This window comes from Macrotis lagotis, chromosome 2 (assembly GCF_037893015.1).
Source record: "Macrotis lagotis isolate mMagLag1 chromosome 2, bilby.v1.9.chrom.fasta, whole genome shotgun sequence".
NCBI classification, from domain to species: domain Eukaryota; kingdom Metazoa; phylum Chordata; class Mammalia; order Peramelemorphia; family Peramelidae; genus Macrotis; species Macrotis lagotis.
The window spans coordinates 22458-45660 of record NC_133659.1 but is presented as its reverse complement, the minus strand read 5'-3'; the positions used below and the strand labels follow the sequence as shown (position 1 = coordinate 45660).

At 35.7% G+C, this 23203-nt stretch overlaps 2 long non-coding RNA genes across 5 annotated transcripts in view; both read left to right on the top strand.

Annotated features, from left to right (window-relative positions):
* Positions 1 to 23203, top strand: part of LOC141512292 (uncharacterized) — a 122623-nt gene that overhangs the window by 85459 nt on the left and 13961 nt on the right. The window lies entirely within an intron of this gene.
* LOC141512293 (uncharacterized) lies at positions 14163 to 22155 on the top strand. The gene is made up of 7 exons (XR_012475440.1): positions 14163 to 14285; positions 17011 to 17116; positions 17945 to 18079; positions 19872 to 19932; positions 20341 to 20395; positions 21185 to 21343; positions 21950 to 22155. It is a non-coding gene; the product is annotated as an uncharacterized LOC141512293 (long non-coding RNA).

Below are 23203 nucleotides of genomic sequence, written 5' to 3'. Positions count from 1 at the left end.
AGGCCCAATGGAACCTACATCAGTAAAGAAATCAAAGACCCATGTGCCTTTTCTCCTTCCTATTTCCAGGAAAAAAATAAAGCCCCAGGTGTTGGCTTCCATTTATGCATTATTTGATCTCTAGAGAGATTTTCTTATTCTTACCAATTTACCTGTGAGCAGGCCATTAGATACCACAGAGATAGAAAGACATTTGAAAGACTCTGCTCCAGGCTTTATAGTAATTATTGGCAAAGCAATTTTTCATCTTAATCTGATTTTCACTTTTTCTAAACAAGAAGACACTTTCTAGACAGCCATGCCATAAGACTCTACAATTTTTAGTTGAATATTTAAAACTTATATAGGCAAGGTTTTAATGAAAAAAAAAAGGGTAAGCATTGTGAAAAATAAATAGTCACTGCATTTGGTTCTTTACCTTTGGGATCATTAACAATGGGATATTGTGGAGAGAACATTTCTCCATTCATCCTAAATGAATCAAGAGACCATTGCTCAAAATAATTATCATAAACAATCTATTCTTCACTACTATCATCACTATCTTGATTTTATACCACATTTCTGCTTGCTTTTTTGTTGTTGAAATTATTTTTTCTGAGTAAAAATGATTGATAGAAATACTTTTAGTCTGAACTTATTAAAACAAGTCAGTTTTGGGTTGGCTAGGAGTAGCTGAGTTCAAATCCGGCCTCAGATACTTAATAATTACTTAGCTATGTGGTCTTGGGCAGGCTACTTAACCCCATTGTCTGGCAAAAACCTAAAAAAAAAACAGTTTGTAATTTGCATCTATGTATTATTGTGTTCCTTCTTTAGATAAAGAATAGTTGTTTTAAATATGCATTGGGTGAGGCTAGATGGGCAAAAACCTGTGGTACAGCATAGTAGATAAATGCTGGATTCAGTGTTGGGAAGACAGATGGATTTGAGTTTTACCAACTGATGTCTGATAGCTGTGTGGTTATTGATAAACTTGTGGACAGTCATAGATGCTTAGGGTGAGAAGAGACCTCACCCATGATAGCATGGGATCAGAAGACTTCTGTTCTATTCCTGGTGTTTTTCCTGGAGTTGTTGGGCAGCAAACACCATATGGACTGCTCCTTGAGACTTACTGAAACCCCACTGAATCTCAGGGAGGTGACCATCTTCCAGGTAGAAGTGGCCTATTGAGAAGGACTCGGCAAGAGTCTTACTAGCAATAACTAAAAGAGAAACACCCCTGTGATGGTCACAGGATGATCTATTCCCTTTACCTTTATCGAGATTGACGAGGGAGTATATGCATCTATACACAAGTCATTGAATCTCTTTCATCCTGGTTGCCTCAGCTATAAATTAAGTGTATTCAACTAGTAGATGTGTACGGAGCCAGTGAGCTCTAAATTTCTATATTTCTATAATTTCTTGTTGGTCTGAAATTTGCATTAAGTCAAGCAGTTGTTGCCTTATCCTTGACAAATTCCCAAGGAGAAACCTGTTGATCCTGGGTAGAAATGACAACCTAGCCCATTGGAGGGATCATGATTTTAAAGAAGTGAGGAATCTTAAACTATTTTTATTTGAATAAGCATTTCATAGATGATGAAATGATCCTAGGAAGGATATGACAATATCAAGGCCATACAAGTTATGAAGTGAGGGTTTGAACCCAAATCCCATAGTTTTTGCATCCACAGCATTCTCATTTTCTCCACATGAAAACTTCGATTTCTCAGACATTTGATCCAAACAAGAATTTGGACCTATAATAATAACAACTAGCATTTTACAGCTCCTAAAAGTTTGCACATTACTTTCCATATAGTATCATTTTATATTTAAAATAACCCTGGGAGGTAGATGCTGTTCTAAGCTTCATTTCACAAATGACGAAATTGCTCAGGGTCACAGAGCAAATTCCTATTTGAGATAATTTGAACTTGGGCCTTCCTAACTCCAGGTTTGGCACTCTATCCATTGTGACACCTCGTTTAGATAAGGGTAAGAGTATAGAATGAAAATAAAAATAATAATATAACAATCATGATAACTTATCATTTTTTTAAACTTTACAAAATGTTTTATACCTTATTTGATCTTCACAAAAGTGGTTACTGCTGTTATTTCCATTTGATTTATACATATGGGAACTGAGACTGAAAAAGTTTACATGATGTGCACAGTCACATGACTAATAAGATTATGAAAGAGTTTGAACTCAGGGTTTCCTCCAACTTCTGCACGTTGCCATCTCTAAGCATCATTATACTCATTGTCCTGCCCTACCTTTCCAAAGGATAATATGAAATGAACAATGTCTAGTGTTTTAATCTGCATTTTATTCTTCTCCATGAATTTGGAGAAATTTCCTTTGCAAAGCATATAGAAAAGGATTATTTCTTCTCTCATAGTCTTGAAATTACAGTATAAATTCCTCAGGCTTGTTTGCTTATCTATTCATTTCTCTATCCATTTGTCAATTCAACCATCTACCATCTAACCATCTATTCATTTGTTCATTCATTGCTTTGCTTATCTATTCATCTATGTATTGACTGGTTTAGCCATATAGACCCTAGTACCTGCCCAAGAAAACACACAAATGGATCTAGCAGGGCTGCCAAAATTAAAAGATGCTTTAATGATTCATTGGCTTTTACTTGTTTTTTTCCATTCACTTATAACAACCTTATTATATTAGAGTCGACCTTACTTAGATAAAATGCTTCCCTGGCCTCTTAACTCAGCTCGAGTATGTTTTGTTAAGTTTCATGTACAGAATAGAGTTCAAATCTTGGAATGTATATTAAGCTTTTACTCTGTATCCTACTGAAAATGGTAGGTTAGTGATCAGAGGTTCAGCCTTCCTCCCCCTTCCCTCCACCCGCACATTCTCATATCAAAATGAATAGGATTTGCTCACATATAATACTTCGTCACTAACATAGACCACAGAAAAATATCGATATATTCCCTTGAACACCTGGATAGGCATGGCTTCTCTCTATTCAAAAGGGGAGGGGTTAATGGAAGCTGTTAATATGAATTTCTTCCATGTAAAATATATTAAAAGAATTCTAACCCCTTAGAAACTAATCACATTTCATTTTCTTTTTACTTTCCCTCCTTATGATCCATACATACCCAGGCAGCTGAGGTGTATCTATTTTTAAATTTTTATTTAAGGCAATTTGGTTAAGTGATTTGTCTAAGGTCAGCTAGGCAATTATTAAGTGTCTGAGTTCAGATTTGAACTCTGGTCATCCTGACTCCAGGGCAGTGCTCTATCCACTGTACCACCTAGCTGCCCCAACTGAGGTGTATGCTAATCATTCTTCACAGAGAAATTAATGTAATATTCCTGCTTCATCAGGACAGTATGTAAAAATCATACTGGAACATTGGCATTTTGAGTGTAGGGATGAGTAAAGGACATTAATTGAAATAAATGAACCTTAATTTTCTATTTGCAATAGCAGACAGTTACAAATAATTAAAGTATTTGAAACTGTTTTTAAAAATACATTATTAGACTGTGAGATGAGTTAGACTTGTTTTCTAAACAATAGAGTTAAAAATAATTTTTACATGTTTAAAATGCTAAGTTGTTTTTATGGTATAATTTAATATACATGTTGAACACTAATGTCTAACTCCTAGTAGGAAGAGTTTTATTTTAAACTCTGAATTTTTCCTCTCCACTCCCAGCATATGTTATTCATTTCTTAAGTCAACTTACAGATTCTTGTTTGGTGTAAGAGTCTCGGGGAGATGATCAAGGATGGAAAAATTCATGTTTTCCCCTTTTTGAACCTCATGAAAAACTCCCTCCCTAAGTCAGTTTAAGAAGAAATATAACAGAAATCTGGCCAAACCCCTCACTTTAAACAGAAGTAAGTTAAAGCACCAGACAGATGAGTGACTTGAGCAAAGCAGCAGAGGCAAAATGTGAACTGAGCCCCATTCTGATTCCTATGTTTTCCCCTGCTAAACAGTTTACGCTTAGTACTTTTGCATAGTTCTTTGTTTTCCTGAACTGGATATTCTGTCCAGCTCTGGGCAGGAGATGAATTCTAGGAACTTCCCAAGTTTCCCATTTATAACACTTTGTGATTTTCAGTATCGATCTTAAGTCAATCATTAATATAGATAAAAGAAAAATTATGGATACTGATGTAAAGCCAGTCCCAAAGCTTTTAGTTTTGGGACTCTCTCCACTATGATAAGTCATACCCATCACTTTTTTAATTTTCTGAAGGTTTTCTTAACATTCAGGTTAGCATTGCACATACATATTTTGTTAAACACATTTACAGATTAGTAATTTTTGGCATGGGGAATTAGGATGAAGAGAAAGAGATACATAAAAGCTAATTTTTACAAAGTGTTCATCAGATTTGAAAGGGTTATATTTTTTTTCTGTGCATTTTGTTTCCTCTGCTTGGGGCTAATATAGTCCATAACTAGTCAAATACAGTTGTCTTAGTTCTCTGGACTGTTGCGAGGAGTTGCTTGTTCATCTCATAATGTTGTCTATGCATACACTCTGCTCCTGGCTCTATGACTTTTGTTCAACATCAGATCCCGTAATTCATTCCAGGCTTCTCTAGCGTCTGACCATTTAAGGTTTCTTATAGAACAGTGATATTCCATAGTATTCATGTACCATAACTTGTTTAGCCATCCCCCAATGGATGGGCATCCCCTCAATTTCCAATTCTTTTCCACTACCAAAAGAGCTCCTATGAATATTTTGGAACATGTAGGACTTTTCCATTTCTTTACAATTTCTTCTGGATATGTCATAGAATTGTAACTGCCACGTCAAAGGGCATTAAGAGTTTTATTTTTCTTTCAGTACAGTTCCATATTGCTCTTTGATTTATTTGTTTGTTTATTTATTTATTTGTTTATTTATTTGCAAGGCAAATGGAGTTAAGTGGCTTGCCCAAGGCCACACAGCTAGGTAATTATTAAGTGTCTGAGATCAGATTTGAACCCAGGTAGGTACTCCTGACTCCAGGGCTGGTGTTTTATCCACTGCGCCACCTAGCCACCCCTCCATATTTCTCTTCAGAAAGTTTAGATCCATTCACAGCTCCACCAGTGAGTCAATGTCCCAATCCTGTCACACCTTCTCCAACATTGTTCATCTTCCCTTTTTCTTTTCTAGGGTAAACTAATAGGTGTGAGATGATACCTCATTGTTGTTTTAATTTGCATTTCTCTAGTCAATAGTAATTTGCAGCATGTTTTCATTTGATCATATATAGTTTTAAATTCTTCATCTGAAAACACTCTGTTTCTATCTTTTGACCATTTATCAATTGGGGAATGACTTATGATCTTATCAATTTGATGCAATTCTCTCTATTTTAGAAATGAGAACTTCTGGTTGTGAAGATTGTTTCCCAGTTTTCTGCTTTTCTTCTAATTTTGACAGCATTGACTTTCTTAGTGAAAAACTTTTTAATTTAATATAGTCAAAGTAATTCATTTTGCAGATGATAATGTGCTCTAATTAGTTTGGTTCTTAATTTATCTCTTTCCCATAGATCAGATAAAGTATATTTTTTTCTATTATTTTTCTATGGTTCACTCTTTATGTCTAAATTCTGTACCTATTTTGACCTTATTTTAATATGGGATATGAGATGTGGATCTCTGCCCTGTTTTTGTCATACTATTTTCCAATTTTCTTAACAATTTTTGTCAAATAGTGAGTTCTTGTCCTGGAGGCTGATGTCTTTGGGTGTGTCAAATAGTAGGTTGCTGTAGTCATTTACTGTAGTTTCTTTTGAACTAATCCTAATCCACTGTTCCATTCCTCTATTTCCTAACCAGTACCAGGCAGTTTTGATGACTATTGCTTTATAGTGTAGTTTTCAGATGTGGCAGAGCTAGGCCACCTTCCTTTACATTTTTTTTCCATCAGTTCTCCTAGCATTTTTGCCCTTTTGTTGCTCCAGATGAATTTTGTTGCTACTTTTTTTCTAGCTCTGTAAAGTAGTTATTTGGTAGTTTTATTGGTATGTATGGCACTGAATAAGTAATTTAATTTGGTCAGAATTGTCATTTTATTAGTTTGACCTAACCAAATATATTTGTTGATGGTTTTAGATACTGTTTATTGTTTTAAGGAAAACTCCATTTATTCCTAGACTTTCTAGTGCTTTTAATAGGAATGGCTGTTTTTTTTCAAAGGCTTTTTCATCATCCATTGAGATAATCACATGATTTCTGTTGGTTTTACTATTGATATGTTTAATTACGTTGAGTGTTTCATGAATGTTGAACCATCGCTGCCTGCCTGGATAATTCCAACCTGATTATGGTGTAACTTGCTGCTGTCTCATTGCAAAAATTTTAATTAAGACTTTTCTATCAATACTCATTAGGGAGATTGGTCTATAACTTTGTCTGATTTTGGTTCTTCCTGGTTTAGTATCAGCACCATGTTGATGTCATAAAAAGAGTTTGGCAGAACTCTGTCTTCACTTTTGTGTTTTCACACAAAAGCCGTTTAGTAGGTGTTGAGTTTGCTTCAGGAGCATAATTTCTGGAATAAGTACTTCTGGATCCTCAGGAGCAATGGATAGAGTATTGGGTGACCCTGAGGTCATGATTCAAGTGCTGTTTGTCTTAGTGTTCTCAATTGTAAAATAAAGATCATCAAAGCATCAATTTCACATATTAAATGAGATACTCATGCTAAATATTCAGTGTCTGTCACATAGCAGTGTATAGAAATGATTATTTTCTTCTATCCTCCTTTGACACATGCTGTTTAGGTCCCTTGTATATTTTTGAGTTGACTTTTTAGAAGAATACTTACATAGGATGGTGAAAAGCTAAGGATTCCCTGGAGGAGGGAATTTGGAAAAATTATGGAGGTCCAGGAGGATATACCTTTTAATTGTTAGGTGAAAAACTTTAGACATTGAGTCTAGAGTGAAGAATCCAGGACCATATGTGACAATAATTTTTTTTGTGGTTAAATAGGGTGTCATGTGGGAGAGGGGTTGACAGTGTTTGAACTGAATGGACAAAAAAGAAACAATTATAAATGGGCAAGCTGGAAAGAGTAAAATGTTATGAATTAAAAAAACCCCAAACTCAGCAACTCTTCCTTTCCTGTGGAGGAGGGCTGCCTCAGCATCAATAGTTGATTACTTCTCCCTAGAAAATTTTAAGGTGAGACAAGCACTTGTTTGTACTGTAGAACTGGATTCTCAGTTATTGGTTGGGCTAATGGAACCTTGAAGGCTCTTTGAATTTTAACATTCTATGGCAGTTTGGTGTCTGAGATCACCCAACTTTCTCAAACAACAGGATGGGCTTGTTAAAAGCTTTTATACTAATCCAAAGAGGAGACATGCTCTTTGAACTTTCTATAACATATCAGAGACTTTAGTAATTTCTGAGTGTTTATTCGTCCTTTACCTTAATCTCTGCTCCTCTTCCTTATTTCAAAGGCACATACAATAAAAGATGGATTCAGAAGTTTCCCTCTTCAGTATAGTGGCACCCCCCACAATTCACCATTATGGATCGTGAGTATTGAGCTGGGAGTTCTGCTGAGACCCAAAAGTGAGTTTTGGAAAAGCAATAATATTATTATGCTTTGTCTGGGAGAAAAAGTTGGAGATGGGTCAGCATTAGAAGGAAGGCAGAAGGGGAGAAATAAGGAATGCAGTAGAATGAGGTGAAGGAGCTCCATTGGGTGTGTTAGAATGAAAGTGTCAAACTGAAGCTTGTGATAGGGAACAGTGGGACAGAGAAGAAACACAGAGACATGATGAGAACTGAAGGCCCATCGAATCACACCTCCAATGAATTGCTGTTAGGAGAATTTTAGTTTCTTTCTTTACTATAAATATTTTGTTTGTTTCCAATTATATACAATAGTAGTTTCTACCTGTCTTTGTAATGTTTTGAATTTTACAATATTTCCCCCAATCTCCCTTCCCTCCCGCTATCCCTCACAGAAGGCAGTCTGATAGTCTTTACATTGTTTCCATGCTATACATTGGTCAAAGTTGAATGTATTAAGAGAAATCACAAAAGGATTTTACTTTCAAAGCCCAATACAGGAGGAGACTAATGTTTATAACCCAAGAGTGTATGACTTTTCAATGGACCCTCTTTATTCCAATTACATTTCCAATTACATTATTTTCTTCAGGCATAATCTGTGAACTGCTATAGCCTTATTTATTCTAATGTTGTAAGTTGCATTAGCTCCTTTGCTACAATTCTGTTTTAGGGATTCACTCATTTATTTATACATTTTTTTATTGCTTTCATGTTTGTTCCCTTGTTTTTCCAATTATACACAGAGATAATTTTCAACATCTTTTTTGTAGTAAACTTACTTTTCCAATAACATACAAGGAGTCCTTTAAATTCAATTCACTTGCAGGGCATGGAACAGTTCTCTCTCTTGTTCTTCTCTTTTTCTTTCTAGTCTGTTTCTGTCACTCCACACGCCTCAGTTGTTTAATAAGGTTGGAGTTAATCTCACAGAATCTGTGCATTGGCTTGGGATTGTGGAAGGCCTTTATGATTTGGGAAGAGCTCTCCTGAGGTTTTAACAAGGAAAACAAGAAGACCTCATCACTGGATTGCTTGGAGATTAGGGGGGAAAATTGACTCCTCAGTCCTGAATTCTTTTATTACAAGAAAGAGAGTGAGAAATCTTAAATTCATCTGATTTGAATATACATTTCATAGATGATGAAATGACCCTAGGAAGGATGTGACAATGCCAAAGCCATACAAATTAGGGAAGGGAATGTAGGGAAGCTCATGTTTGAACCCCAATCCCAGACTCTTTTCATTTCACAGCACTCATATTATAACCTTGTGGAGCATTGTATTTCTCAAACATTTGGTCCAAATAATAGTTGAAAAGAAAAATCAAAGCTGTTATTATTATTATTATTATTATTATTGTAGTAACTAGTAATAATAATAATAATAATAATAATAATATCAGTAATAAACTAGCATACAGCTCCTTAAAGATGGAAAATTTCTTTAAAATTCTCTTATTGTATCCTTACAGCAGCCCTCGTGGGTACATGCCATTTTAATCTTCATTTTACAGATCAAGAAATTGCTCAGGGTCCCAGAGCTAGTTAGTAACTGAGATAGGATTTGAACTCAGACCTTCCTGACTCAAGCACTCTCTACTGGTTAAACATCTGGTTTAAATAAGGGTGAGATTATAGAAAAATAATAAAGAGAATGATAATTTGTAGTTTTTTAAAGTTTACAAAACGCTTTATATCTCATTTGTTTGTCACAAAAGTGATTATTGCTATTGTCTCCATTTTATTTATACTGAGACTGATAGAGTGTACATGATGCACTCAAAGTCACATGACTAGTTCAAATGTGAAGTAGTCTTTGACTTCAGGGTTTCCTAGCTCCAGGATTGGTGTTCTACTACTGCTGCACGATGCCATCTCTAAGCACCTTTATACTCTTTGTCCTGCCTGACCTTTCCAAAGGATGATCTGAATTCAACAATGTCCAGTGTTTGAACTTTGATTTCATTCTTCTAATGGATTCAGAAAAAGTCCCTGTCTCTTCATTTGCAACAACTCACACAAAGTGTATTTAAAATGATTGTCAGGTGAGAGGAGTAAAGCAGTAGTAATAAAGTCTTTTCTCTCCTAGTCTTCAAAAGACAATATAAATTCTTTGATCTTGTTTATTTATTTATTCATTACTTTATCCATTCATCAATTCAACCATCTATACCTCTATTCATTTTTCATTCATTCATTCCTTTGCTTTTCTTTATACATCTTTGCATTGATTTATTTAGCCATATAGAATGTAGTACCTGCCCTAGAAAGCACACAAATGAATATTCCAGGGCTACCAAAATGAAAAGTTGCTATAATGATTCATTGGTTTTTACTTTCCCTTAATTTTTTTCATTTTGTTACAATAGCCTTATTATATTATAGTCAGCCTTAACTTAGAAAAATGCTGCTTTGACCTCTTTACTTAGCTCTAGTAGGTTTTATTAAGTTTTGTGTACCCAGCAGAGACAGTAGAGTCAAAAATATTTTGTTTTACCCATTTGGGTATTACATAAGTCTGTGTTTTTTGTATTGATGGATAGAATGGATGCTTCTGTCATAAAATCTGGCATAAAATCATCTTTCGTTATCTTTACATTATGTTTTCCAGTATCAGAATAAGAAACCTACCTAATGTATACAAAACTATAAAGTCATAGTATAAAAAAATTCAGAGGACCATGTGGTGCTGTGCCACAAATCTAATGACACAAATCAAGAAACAACCTGATTTCAATCTCGATTGTTACAAAGTTTTAGCATAAAATTCTTTTCAAGAGTCCTTATTCATATTTTTATAAAATAAAATTTACTATTGCTAGCCAAAAGAATAAAGCATACATAAAGGTGATTCTTTTTAAAGAAAACAATTAGGATAACTAGTCATATAAACTAAGAAAAAACACAACATTTAAACAAAAGGAAAACTGTTTGATTAAAACATTTCCCAAGGATTTTTTAAAAAATATAATCAAATCACAAATATAATCCAGCATCATCAGTGTTATATAAATTTCAAGAGCGAATTAGAAACTACTCCAATAAAAATGCAAATACAACAAGAAATCCACTGGGGCCACTGGAAAGTCTAGCTAAAGTAATAATAAATACAGAAAATATGGTATTAATATTAAGTTTAATACAATGATAGCAAAACCAAAGGGAAGGTATAGATTCCATCACAGTCAACATAGTTTATCAATATTTTTGATGTATCAATAAGAAAATTCTAATGAATCAGAAAATAAATGAATTGTCCAGATTGTACATTTAAATTACAAATATTCAAAATATATGCTCCAAATCAGTAACTTTATTATTATATCATTAAAAACCTAATGCAAATTAAATAATTCCTATTAAAATTATGGCAAAATCTATGAAATATTTGAAAGCTATTATTTTGAGAAACAATATATACAAATGACTATAAGACCACTTTACAGAAATTATAAAAATTTGGAATAATTGGATAGACATTCACTTCTCTGATTAGATTTTGTTAATGTAATACCTTTATGATTTTACATGAAATTACCAACAATCTTAATGTCAATTAAAATATTTTTCTTTTAAATAGTATCTCATTTTTTCCAATCACATGTAAAAATGGTTTTCAACATTAAATTTTATAAGATTTTGAGTTCCTAATTTTTTTTCTCTCTGACCACTCCTTCTTTCTTCCTAAGACAGAAAGAAGTCTGATGTTGATTATATGTTTGCAATCATATTAATCATGCATCTTCCACATGTGAAAGAAGAATCAGAACAAAAGAGAAAAATTATGTTGATCCAACCCCCCCCCCCAATATAATGTAAAATAGGGGCATCTACTTGGCACAGTAGAGAGAACATCGGCTTTGGAGTCAGGAGGAGTGAGTTCAAATCCATCATCACACAGTTAATAATTACCTAACTGTGTGACCTTGGGCAAGTCACTTAACCCCATTGCCTTTCAAAAACAAAAACCAAAAAAATCCCAAAGTAAAGCAAAATAGTATTCTTTGATCTGTGTTCAGACTCCATAATTCTTTCTCTGGATATAACTAGCATTTTCTATCATGATTCTGTTGGAATTGTCTTAACTCATTGCGTAGTTGTGAAGAGTCAATCATAGTTCATCATTAAACAATGTAGTTGTTACTGAGTATAACATTCTGTTCATCAATATTGTTATCAATTTGCTTGGATTCTGGAGAGTGGATGATGCTCTTGTGATTTCCCTGGCATCAATGGAGTGAAACAAGGTCATGTCCTTGCTCCATGTTTTTTAACCTGATAGCTTCAGTCATGTTATCAAATGCTTTAAAGCACTGAGTATGAACAAAAGGTCATCTGCTGCACTGTTGGTAAATTCTTCAACTTGACCAAAGTCAAGACCAAAGTGGAGGGGGTGTTGCTTCATGATCTTCTGTTTGCTGAGGATTGTGCCCTCCATGCAGCCTCTGAATCTGAGATGCAACAAAACATGGATCGATTATCAAGCCATTCATCTCGGGAAGCAACTGTTACAGGACATAGAGAAGTATTGAAAGCTGTGAATAAGCTTCCTTACCTTGGCCATATCCTTTCCAGGGAGGTACACATTGATGATGAGGTTGAAACAAGCATTGCCCGAACTTGGCAGGATAAGGAAGCAGACACTGAGGTCCTTTCTTCAACTAAACTGCCAAGCATTCAAACCTTACTACAGAGAGCACAACTGCAAGGAGTGGTCACATTGATAGAATGCCCAAATGTATACTTACCAATAAGACTATTTATTGGAGAACTGTCACAGGGCAAGCACTGAGAAAAAATGATGCAGGGTCACCCTTAAGGTCTCTTTTTAAAACTATGTAATTGATTGTGTAGCCTGGGAGCCACTGGCACAGGACCACCCAGCATGGAGTGCCCTCATCAGAGAGCATGATGAGCTCTATTACTAAGAAAGGAAATGTGAGATATGTAAGTTTAGATTAAGCACCCCAAGTGTTCACATGTTCCCGCCTTGTGGTGCTGTGTTCTGAGCTCATATCCATTTGATCAGTCACAGTTGAACATTCTGTAATTTGTCTCTAACCTAGTGATGTCATTTTGGTCTTCTTGTATTTTGAAGGACAGGAAGCATGTTATTATATTTTTATTCTATTCTATTTAACATACTGTGGCTTATTGAACAGCTGAAGCATCAAATGACTGCTTTTGTAATTGAATGAAAATGTTAGGGTGTAGATGTGCCCTCTATAGATTCATTGAAACCTTCTAGGACTGTCCTTTGGTAGAATGGATAGTGGGGATGACAGGCATTTCATCCTGTACCCACTTCATCCTGTTTTGCTCGATATCTGTATTTTGAAAGTTGTTCATTGCATGAACTTGGAAATTAGGATTGGCCTATATAGCCATACCAGTGGCACTGATAGGCTGAAGAGTAGGACATAGCTTGGGCATAGTTCCAAATTGCTCAACACAGAATGAATAACTTCACAATTTCTCCAACAATGCATCAATGGTCTAATTTCCTACCATCTTTTCCCATATTTGTCATTTTCTCCTTCTTTCCTATTAGCCATTCCAATAAGAAAATCATAGTACCTCAGAATAGTTCCAAACTGCATTTCTCCCATCAAAAGTGTTGTAGCACATTTAAAAAATATTTAAATAGATTGCAATGATAATCTCATCTGAAAATTGTTTATATCTATTGATCATTGATCAGTTGGGAAATGGTTCTAATGTTTTATAAATTTGACTCAGTTCTCAATGTCTGAGAAATGAAGTCTTTATCAAAAAAATTTGTTTCAATTTTTCCCATAGTTGTTGCTATCTGTATTTCCTTCCATCCTGTTCCCCCTCCCCCATTTATTCTATTTTATCTGACTTTTCACCATGTCCCTCCTCAAAAGTATCACATAGAGAGGGTCATAGAGATGTAATGACTTGAGAAATCAATGACCAGCTAATCACATATCCAATAAATTGCTGGTAGAATTTTGCTTTCAAATTTCAGCACTGGAGGAGACTAATTTTTGTAGCCTAACAATATATGATTCTTCCGTGTACTCTCTTTTTTCCCCATTTAGTTTTCCCACCATTTCTTCTCCAGGAACAAACTATGAGCTGCTGGCCAAATATTTTTCTACCTACCTTAAGTTCAAATGTCGTATATTGAAACAGTTGCTATGCTAGTTTTAGGGATGGGCTGCATTTATTTATAAACTTATTTTTTTTGTTTGTTCACTTCTTTATTCCTTGGTTTCTCTAGTCACATATGAAGGTAATTTCCAAAGTATATTATTTAATAATTTTTTCCAATTACATGAAAAGTTTTAATATTCATTTATGTAAGATTTTTGAGTGGCATATTTTTCTTGCTCCATTTTCTACCTCCTCCCCTTAAAGCAAGTTATAAAATTTATATATCTTAAACTATGTTAAAGTTATTTCCATATAAGTTGTTGTGAAAGAATCAGAACAAAAGGTAAAATTACATGAGAGGAAATATAATATAAAACAACAGGCCTGCATCAGAGTTATTTACTCTTAATCATTCATATTTTGTATTTGCTGTGATTTTCATCCTCAAGGATTCACTGAGATGAAGCCTGAACCTGTCTACCCAAGATGCTGGGGGATACACATCAATCCTTGAATGGACACCCTTGGTGATCAGGAGAGAGATGAGGGTTGTCCTGGGGATGCCATTTTAGAGTGAAAAGCAAGGTATGATAGTTTTTTGGATAAAAATGGACATGTGGGAAGATTTGAAACAGGGTTATTGAAAGAAAGAGATATGAATACAGTAGAAGAGCCAAATTAAAAGCAATTGCAGAATTACAAAGGAAAGATGACCACTACTAGGTCAGGATCCAATAGAGGTGTTATAAAAAGGAAAAGAACCTATTTGTACAAAAATATTTGTAGTAGTTCTTGTAGTGGTAGCTAATATATGGGTTTTAGAGCCATGCCCATTCATTGGGGGAATGACTGAACAAATAGCAGAATGTGAATGTAGGATGTTATGGTATTAGAAATGACAAGCAGGAGATGATTTCAGGAAAACCTGGAGAGATTTAAAATGATAGAAATCTGAGTGAGCAGACTCAGGGTAACATGGTAAATAGTAAGAGCCATACTGTACAATGATGAACTAGGAGGGAACTAGTGTACAAGACTAAATCCTATCTGCTGGTTTGGGTTTCCGATTTCCAACTCTTTCTGAAGTTGAATTTACGTAGCTTATTAGTTCACAGAGTTCCTTCAGCATGGTCTTACCTTATTCTTCTTTCATAGCACTTTATTTGCCCCTATTATCTGATAGTTTCCATTCAGTTCTTCCAAAATATCTAATGGATTTGCTCCTTTTTCATTTGGTAGCACAGGGTATGGTCACATTCTAAGTTAGCCCAAGCCTTTGGAATCAAATTATTTGGGTCTGAATCTTGTGCTCTCTAAGCGGACTGGGAGGACATGTAATATACATTCTCTCTATCCCATGATCCAGTGATGTCCAATTTTCCAATATGAGAAATAATGGAAGGGAAGCAGTGAGTTCCTGAGTAGAGTGGGATATAAGACCCAGGCATCCTAAGAGAAAGCATTGAACCATGTGGTGAGCTTAAGGGAGAGAAGGGACCAGGTCTCTAGTTTGAAGAGTCCCTGGTTTGGTGTCAGGGAGAGGTTGAAAGAGACAGATACTTGAGAGAGAGAATACCTCTGGATGAGGAAGAAAGCTAAGAAGCCATGGTTTTCAGGGCTAGTTCATATATGTGGGACCCATCCATGATGGATGGTATTCATTTTGATGAAGATGTCCATGTTTTAGAGGCCTTCAAGCTGAGTATGAACAATAAGATAGGAGAAACCCCCATTCTATGATGGGGGCCTGTTTAGGACCATAATTTCTGAAGTAAACCTCTAAGTTTAGACTCAGAACTCCTGAATACAGACTGACTCTCAGTGACTTGAATGCTGCTTGCCTCAATGTAGTAAAATGAATCATAAAAGCAATGTTTTCACAGATTTTATGAGATGCTAATGTTAACGTACCAGAGTCTGTCATATAGGAGCTTTTAGAAATGCTTTTTCCCTTCCATCTTCCTTTGAGCCTTGTTTAGGCCCCTTGTCTGTTACTGAGTTGAATTTTTAGAAGAATATTTACAGAGGTAAATATTGAAAAGGTAAAGAGTCAGTGGAGTAAAATTGAAAAGAAATCAAGGAGCTCCATGAGGATGTACCATTTAATGATTAGGTGAAAGCACCTTTGACATTGAATCTGAGTGAAGAAACCAGGAGGACATGTGACAGTTATTTTTAATGTGGTTAGATAGGTTGTCATTTGGAGGGAGGGTTGGCAGAGTTTGAACCTAATAGACAAAAGAGGAACAATAAAAATAGGCCACCTGCAATGAGTGAAGGGTTATGAAATGAAAAAGCACTAAAAAATTATTGCTTTCTTTTAGGAGGATGGGCTGCCTCAGGATGAATAGTTGATTCTTCCTCACAAGAAAACTTTTAAGGAAAGATAATCATTTGTCTGTCTTATGTCACTGGGTTGTCAGTTATTGGTTGGGCTAAAGGAACAATGAGGGCTCTTTGAATTCTAACTGTTTAGGACATCTTGGTTTCCTAAGTCACCAACTTTCTCAAACAAGAAGATGGGCCTGTTCAGGTCTTTCACTCTAATCTGAAGGGGAGACATGGCCTTGTGATTAAACCCAGTATAACATTATCAGAGACTTATGAAACTTCCAAGTCTTTACTCTCCCAATCTTTTTACCAGAGTGGGTTTATTAGAGATGAATGGACAGTCTCAGAATGAAACATGTAAAAGGGAACAATGGGGAGTTGAAGGGACAAAGAGACCTGATGCCCTGATCCCATCCACTGAATTAATGCTAGGAGTATTTTCTTTGCAAAAACTAAATATTGGAAGAGACTAATGTTTATAATTCAAGTGTATAAGAATTTTCAAAGAATCCTCTTTCTTCCAATTATTTTTCCCACTCTCTAATCCAGGCACAAACTATGAACTGCTATTAAAATGGGCCACCTGCAAAGAGTAGAAGCAAATGAGGTTAAAAAAAGGAGACTCAAAAATTATTCCTTTCCTGGAGGAGGATGATCTGCCTCAGGATACGTAGTTGATTCCTCTTCACTAGCAAACTTTACCCAAAGTGAAATAACTACTTGTTTGTATTGCAGGACTAGGTTTTTAGTTGTTGGTTGTACTAAAGGAACATTTGGTCGCCTCAAATTTATAATTCTATGATGCCTTGATATCCTATGTCACCATAGTTGCTGTTGAGATCCTTTGCTGTCATCTGAAGGGGAGACATGCTCTCCTGTTGGAACCCTCTTTAACATATTTGAGATTTTAAACCATTTTGAGTCTTTTTTTCATACAATCCCTTTAACATACTCATTGCTACTCTGCTTTGTTTCAAAGGCACATACAGTGACAGAAGAAAGTTGAGCTTCTGTCCTTCACTGGGCTGAAACCTGATGACCTGAGAAGTGAAGGAGCAGCAGATCACATATCCAATGAATTGCTGGTAGGATGATTTTCTTTTCAAAGTTCAACACTGAAGGAGACCAAGTTTCATATCTGAACAGTATAAGACTCTTAAGTTTACCCACTTCCAATTATTTTTCCCACCTTATCTACTTCAGCTAAAAACTATGGAGCTCTATAAACAAATTAATTCTATTTAAGTTCCATTTAAATGTACTAGGTTACATCAGCTCATTTTCTAGGCCCGAGCTTTAGGAATGGGCTTCTTAATTTGTATACTTATTTTTTTTTTTCTGCTCGTTTGTTCATAACTTTATTTTTCCAAGTATGTATAGACATAATTTTAAACATTTATTTTATAATGTTTTTCTAATTACATGCAAAGTAAAATTTTAATAATCATTGTAAGATTCTTGAGTCCACAATTTTCAATTTTCTCTCTATCCCCCTTCTCTTTTACTCTCCTTTACAGCAATAATATAAATTGCATATGAATAATTGAAGTTATTACTGAATAAGTTATGCTTTTAAAGAAGAGTCAGAATAAAAGAGAAGATAACATCATGAGAGGAAAAATAATATAAAACATATAACAACTTTTAAATTGTGAAGGTAGCGTGCTTTGATCTGCATGGAGATTCCATCTTTCTCTGGATATGGATGACATCACAAGTCTTTTAGAATTGACTTTACTCACTGCATTCATCAGAAAAGCTTAGTTTACCCTAGTTGATATTCACAGAGTGTTGCTATTGCTGTGTACTATGTTGTCCTGTTTCAGCTCAGTTTATTCAGCATCAGGTATGCATCAGAGTCCTTTGATCTCAATCATTCATACCTTGCATTTGGAATGTTTTTCAAACTCAAGGATTTACTGAAATGAAGACTGAACCTTTTCATCTAAGATACTGGGGGTCCATATCAATCCCTGAATGGACAACCTTGGTGATCAGGGGAGAGATGAGAGTTGTCCTCAGGATGCCATTTTAGGGGGAAAAGCAAGGTAAGATACAGTGTTATGGTTCTTGAATAAAAATGGACATGTGGGAAGATTTGAAACAAGGTTATTGAAAGAAAAAGATTTGAAGTTAATAGAAGAATCAAATCAAAACACAATTGCAGAATTACAGAGGAAAGATGACCACTACTAGGTCACGATCCACTAGAGGTGTTAAAACAAGGAAATGAACCCATTTGTACATAAATATTTCTAGCAGCTCTTGTAGTGATGGCTAATGTTTGGTTCTTAAAGGCATGCCCATCAATTGAGGGAATGGCTGAATAAAAAATGGCATTTGAATGTTATAGAATATTATGGTATTAGATATGACATGCAGAAGATGATTTCAGGAAAACCTGGAAACATTTAAAGCGAAGGAAATTTGCGTGAGCAAAACTAGAGGAACATTGCACTCATTAAGTGCAATAGCATATGATGATTAACTGGAAGTGACTTACCTAGTTTTTTCCCCAAATTAACATTTTTTTAACCGGCTGCTTAGGGTTTCCCATTTTTCAAATCTTTGTGTGGTTGAATTTTCATGGCTTATTAGTCTACTAAATTTCTTCAGGATAGTCTTATCTCAGTCTACCTTCATAGATAGCACTTGTATTTACCCAGAATACTATTCTCTCCAGGTTCCCATTCAGTTCTGCCATGACTTGTATTGGAATTTCTCCTTTATTATTCAGTAGCAGAGGGCATTTTCATATTCTAATTAAGTCCATGACTATGGAACAGAATGGTTTGGTTCTGAATCTTTTGTGTTCTAAGTGATCCAGATGGACTTACAGTATATTTTCTCTGTATCCCATGATCCAGTGATAATGAAGTTTTGCAATTATGGCAAATGATGGAAGGGAAGCAGTGGGATTCTGAGTATAGGAGGATTTAAGACCAAGACTTCCTAAGTGAGAGCATTGAACTGGGAGGTGAGGGGTTTAAGGGAGAGAAGGAAGCACAGGCCTGTACTTTGAAGAGATCTTGGTTTGTTGTTATCTTTGGTAGGGAGAGGTTCAAAGAGATAGAAAATTGAAAGAGAATACCTCTGGATGAGGAAGAAACCTAAGAAGCCATGGTTCCAAGGACTAGTTCATATGAGGAGCCTATCCATGGTGGCAATCATTCTGATGAAGATGGTGATGTTTTAGAAGCCTTTAAGCTCAGTATGATTCAAGAAGATAGGATCGCCACCAAAGTTAATGGTATTGATGGGGGCTTGCTTTAGGGCATAATTTCTATAGTAGGCTGTTGTGGATGGTCAGGACCCAGTGGCTAGTAATCTAGGTGTAGACTTAAACCTCTGAGTACAAATGTAGAAATTGAGTAACCCTGAGAACAATCACTTAAATGCAACTTACCTCAACTTTCTCCACTGAAAAATGATTCAAAGACCAGAGTCTTTCACATAGGAGCTTATAGAAATGCTTATTCCCTTCCATCTACCTTTGCGCATTGTTTAGGCCCCTTCAATGACATTGGGTTGAGTTTTTAGAAGAATATTTAGAGAGAATGCTGATAAGGTAAAGACTCACTAAGGGAGGAAACTGAAAAGAAACCAAGAATGTCCATGAGGATGTTCCATTTAATCAGGTGAAAGAACCTTTGACATTTACTCGAGTGTAGAATCCAGGAGAAGAGATGACAATTATTTTTATGTGATTAGATAGGTTGTCATTTGGAAGAGGGTTCGGTAGAGTTTGAATCCAATGGACAATAGAGAAATAATAAAATTGGGCAAGAATAAAAGATTATGAAGTTTAAAAAACACTAAAAATTTATTCCTTTTCTTCAGGAGGGTGGTCTGCCTGAGGACGAAGAGTTGATTCATCCTAAGAAGAAAACTTTAAGTTAAGGTAAGATAATCACTTTCCTGTATTATTTCACTGGGTTGTCAGTTATTGGGTGGGCTAAAGGAACATTGATGGCTCTCTGAATTCCAATATTCTATGACATCTTGGTTTCCTAGGTCACTAACTTTCTCAAACAAGAAGATGAGCCTGTTCAGGTCTTTCACTCTAATCTTAAGGGGAGACATGATCTCCTGCTTGAACCTAATATAACATTATTAGAGACTTTAGAAACAGGAGAATATGTTACAGCTGTTTTCATGTGGTTAGATAGATTGTCATTTGGAAGAGGGTTTGGTAGAGTTTGAACCTAATGGACAGAAGAGGAACAATAAAAATGGGCAACCTGCTAAGAATAAAACATTATGAAGGGAAAAAAAACAAAACTTCAAAAATTAATTCTTTTCCTTTCAGAGGATGGGCTGCCCCAGGACGAGTAGTTGATTCCTCCTCACAAGAAAACTATAAGGTAAGATAATCACTTGTCTGTCTTATGTCACTGGGTTGTCAGTTATTGGTTGGGCTAAAGGAACACTGAGGGCTCTTTGAATGTTGTTTATGACATCTTGGTTTCCTAGGTCAACAACTTTCTCAAACAAGAAGATGAGCCTGTTCAGTTCTTTCACTCTAATCTGAAGGGGAGACATGCTCTCCTGCTTGAACCCACTATACCATTATCAGAGACTTTAGAAACTTTCAAGTCTTTACTCTCTCAGTCTCTTTACCTTAATCTCTGTTCCTCTTCTTTGTTTCAAATTACCATATCATGAAAGATGGAGGTTGGGGTTTTGCCATTCTTTAGACTGAAATTCCCTCTAGGCCACTTTTATTATTCATCAATATTTAAATGGCAGCAGTGATGAGGTCCTCAAGGAAATTTTGGAGATGTGGAAATGGGGAGATTACTGTGTTTTCTCTGGGAGAAAAAAATGGCGATGGTTCAGTATTAGAAGAAAGGCAGAAGGGGAGAAATAAGAATGCAGTAGAATGAGCTGCAGAAACTAGAGTGGGTTTATTAGAGATGAAGGAGTATCAAATTGAAATATGTAAAAGGGAACAATGGGAAAGGGAAGGGACAAAGAGACCTGATGCTCTGAGAACTGAAGTACCATGTGATCCCATCCAATGGATTGCTGGTAGGAGTATTTTATTTTCAAAGCTCAAAGCTGGAGTACACTAATTTTTATAAACCCAAGAGTTTAAGCCCCTTCAGTGAACCCTCTCTTTTCCAATTATTTTCCCACTCTCTCTAATTCAGGTACAAAATATGAACTGCTGAAAAATGGGCAACCAGCAAGGAGTAGAAGAATATGAAGTAAGAAAAAAAAATGACTCAAAATGTATTCCTTTCTGGAGGTGGATGGTCTCCCTCAGGATGAATAGTTGCTTCCTCCCCACATCAAATCTTTAAGCTAAGGTGAGCCAACCCTTTGTTAGTATTGTAGGAGTAGATCTCTTTGAATTATACTATTCTTTGACATCTTTGTATCCTATGTCACCATAATATTTTTTATAATTTTTCTAACCCAATAGCATAAGACTCTTCAGTGGTTCCTCTTTCTTCCAATATTTTCCCCTCTCCTCTTCAGGCACAATCTATGGACTTAGTCAAATGTTTTCTATCTACCTTAAGCTTATAAGTATTAAGTTATAGCAGCTGCTTTGCTACACTCCTGTTTTAAGGGTTCACTTTATTTGTAGGCTTTTTGATTGTTTGCTTGCTTATTTCTTCCTTTATTTTTCTGGTTATCTGCTGAAATAATTTCCAACATCTATTTTTAAGTAAGTATGCTTTCAAATTACATGGAAGTATAATTTTAGTATTCTTTTTACTATATATTTTCCCTACTTTCCCTCTCACCTTCCCTTTTAAAGCAAGTAATTTAAGAGATTAAACATATTTCCATGAAAGTTATGTTGTGAAAGAGCAGAACAAAAGGGAAAACAAAACCATGAGAGTGAAAAAATAAAATGTAAAACAGTTTTTAACATGTGGAAAGTGTATGTTTTCCTTGGCATGCAGAGTGCATCTTTCTCTGGATGTGAAAGGTACCAGTCTTTTAGAACTGTCCTTGATCCCCCCATTCCTGAGAAGAGCTAAGTTCATCATAGTTGGTCATCACTCAATGTTGCTATTGCCACATATGATGTTTTCCTGGTAAGACTCACTTCACTTAGCATCAGTTCTACCTTAGGCCCTTAGCGTGCAATCATAATTTGTATGTGCCATTCTTTTCAGCTTCAAAGATTCCCTGGGATGAAGAATGAACTTGAAGATATGGAGGTCAGTTTGTGACTAGGTAAGTTAAACTTTGACACTTACATGGAGTAAGTAGTTTTATAAGGCAAATCCTTGAAGAAAGAGGGTAGCAAAGAGGGAAATTCTTAGAATGATGAAGAGTTTGAGGGGAAACATCTAGCATTTCCCTCTTTCCCTGTGGCCAGATTGAGCCTTGTAGGAGCCAGGGGCAGAGCTAAAGAGGGAAAAAATCATGCTAAGATAAGCTCCTGAGAAAATAACTGAGTGGATTAAGTGGAGTTACCTGCTCTGTGTAGACTGATTGGGAGAACACCATGTAGGGGGAATGTGGAATCTATAGGAAAATATCTCTTTCGAATAACAACTGCTGAGTATTGGATCTGTCCCAATGGGGGACCTGACTGTCATATCAGATGGACAACACAATTCTTTACATCCTACCTAGCTTCCTGTCTCTTCCCCCCCCCCCCTTCTTTCATGTTCTTCCTCAGCCCTTACTCTCTTTAATTAATATCACTTGCATGTCATGGAACTCCTTTCTCTTGTTTCTCTTTCTTTCTGGTCTTTTCCTCTTTCCCTCTTCCCCATTTGTCTTCTAGGGGTGGATAAATCTCACAGTATCTGAGCATTGCCTTGTGCTTGTGGAAGGCCTTTATGGTTTGGGAAGAATCTCTTGAGGTGGTATCAAGGCTAAGAAGAAAACCTCACTGAATTGCTGGTATACTAAGTGAAAAGTGGTCCCTCAGGCTGAGTTCTTCCATTTCAGTGAGCTCCTGGAGTGTTAGTGTCTCCCTCATATTAATGTCGATATTGTGTGATATTGAATGATATTTTGCAGGGAACGACAGCCCTAGCAAAAACTGTAATAATAACTAGCTCTGGCATTGTTTCTACACAGTGCCGGTTAGTGGTCTCAGAACTTTACAGATAGCTCTTTTGATCTTTTTCTGTGGAAGATACATGCTTCTATGACTCTCATTTTACAGTTGTGGGAATTGAGGTAAATGGCAGTTAAGT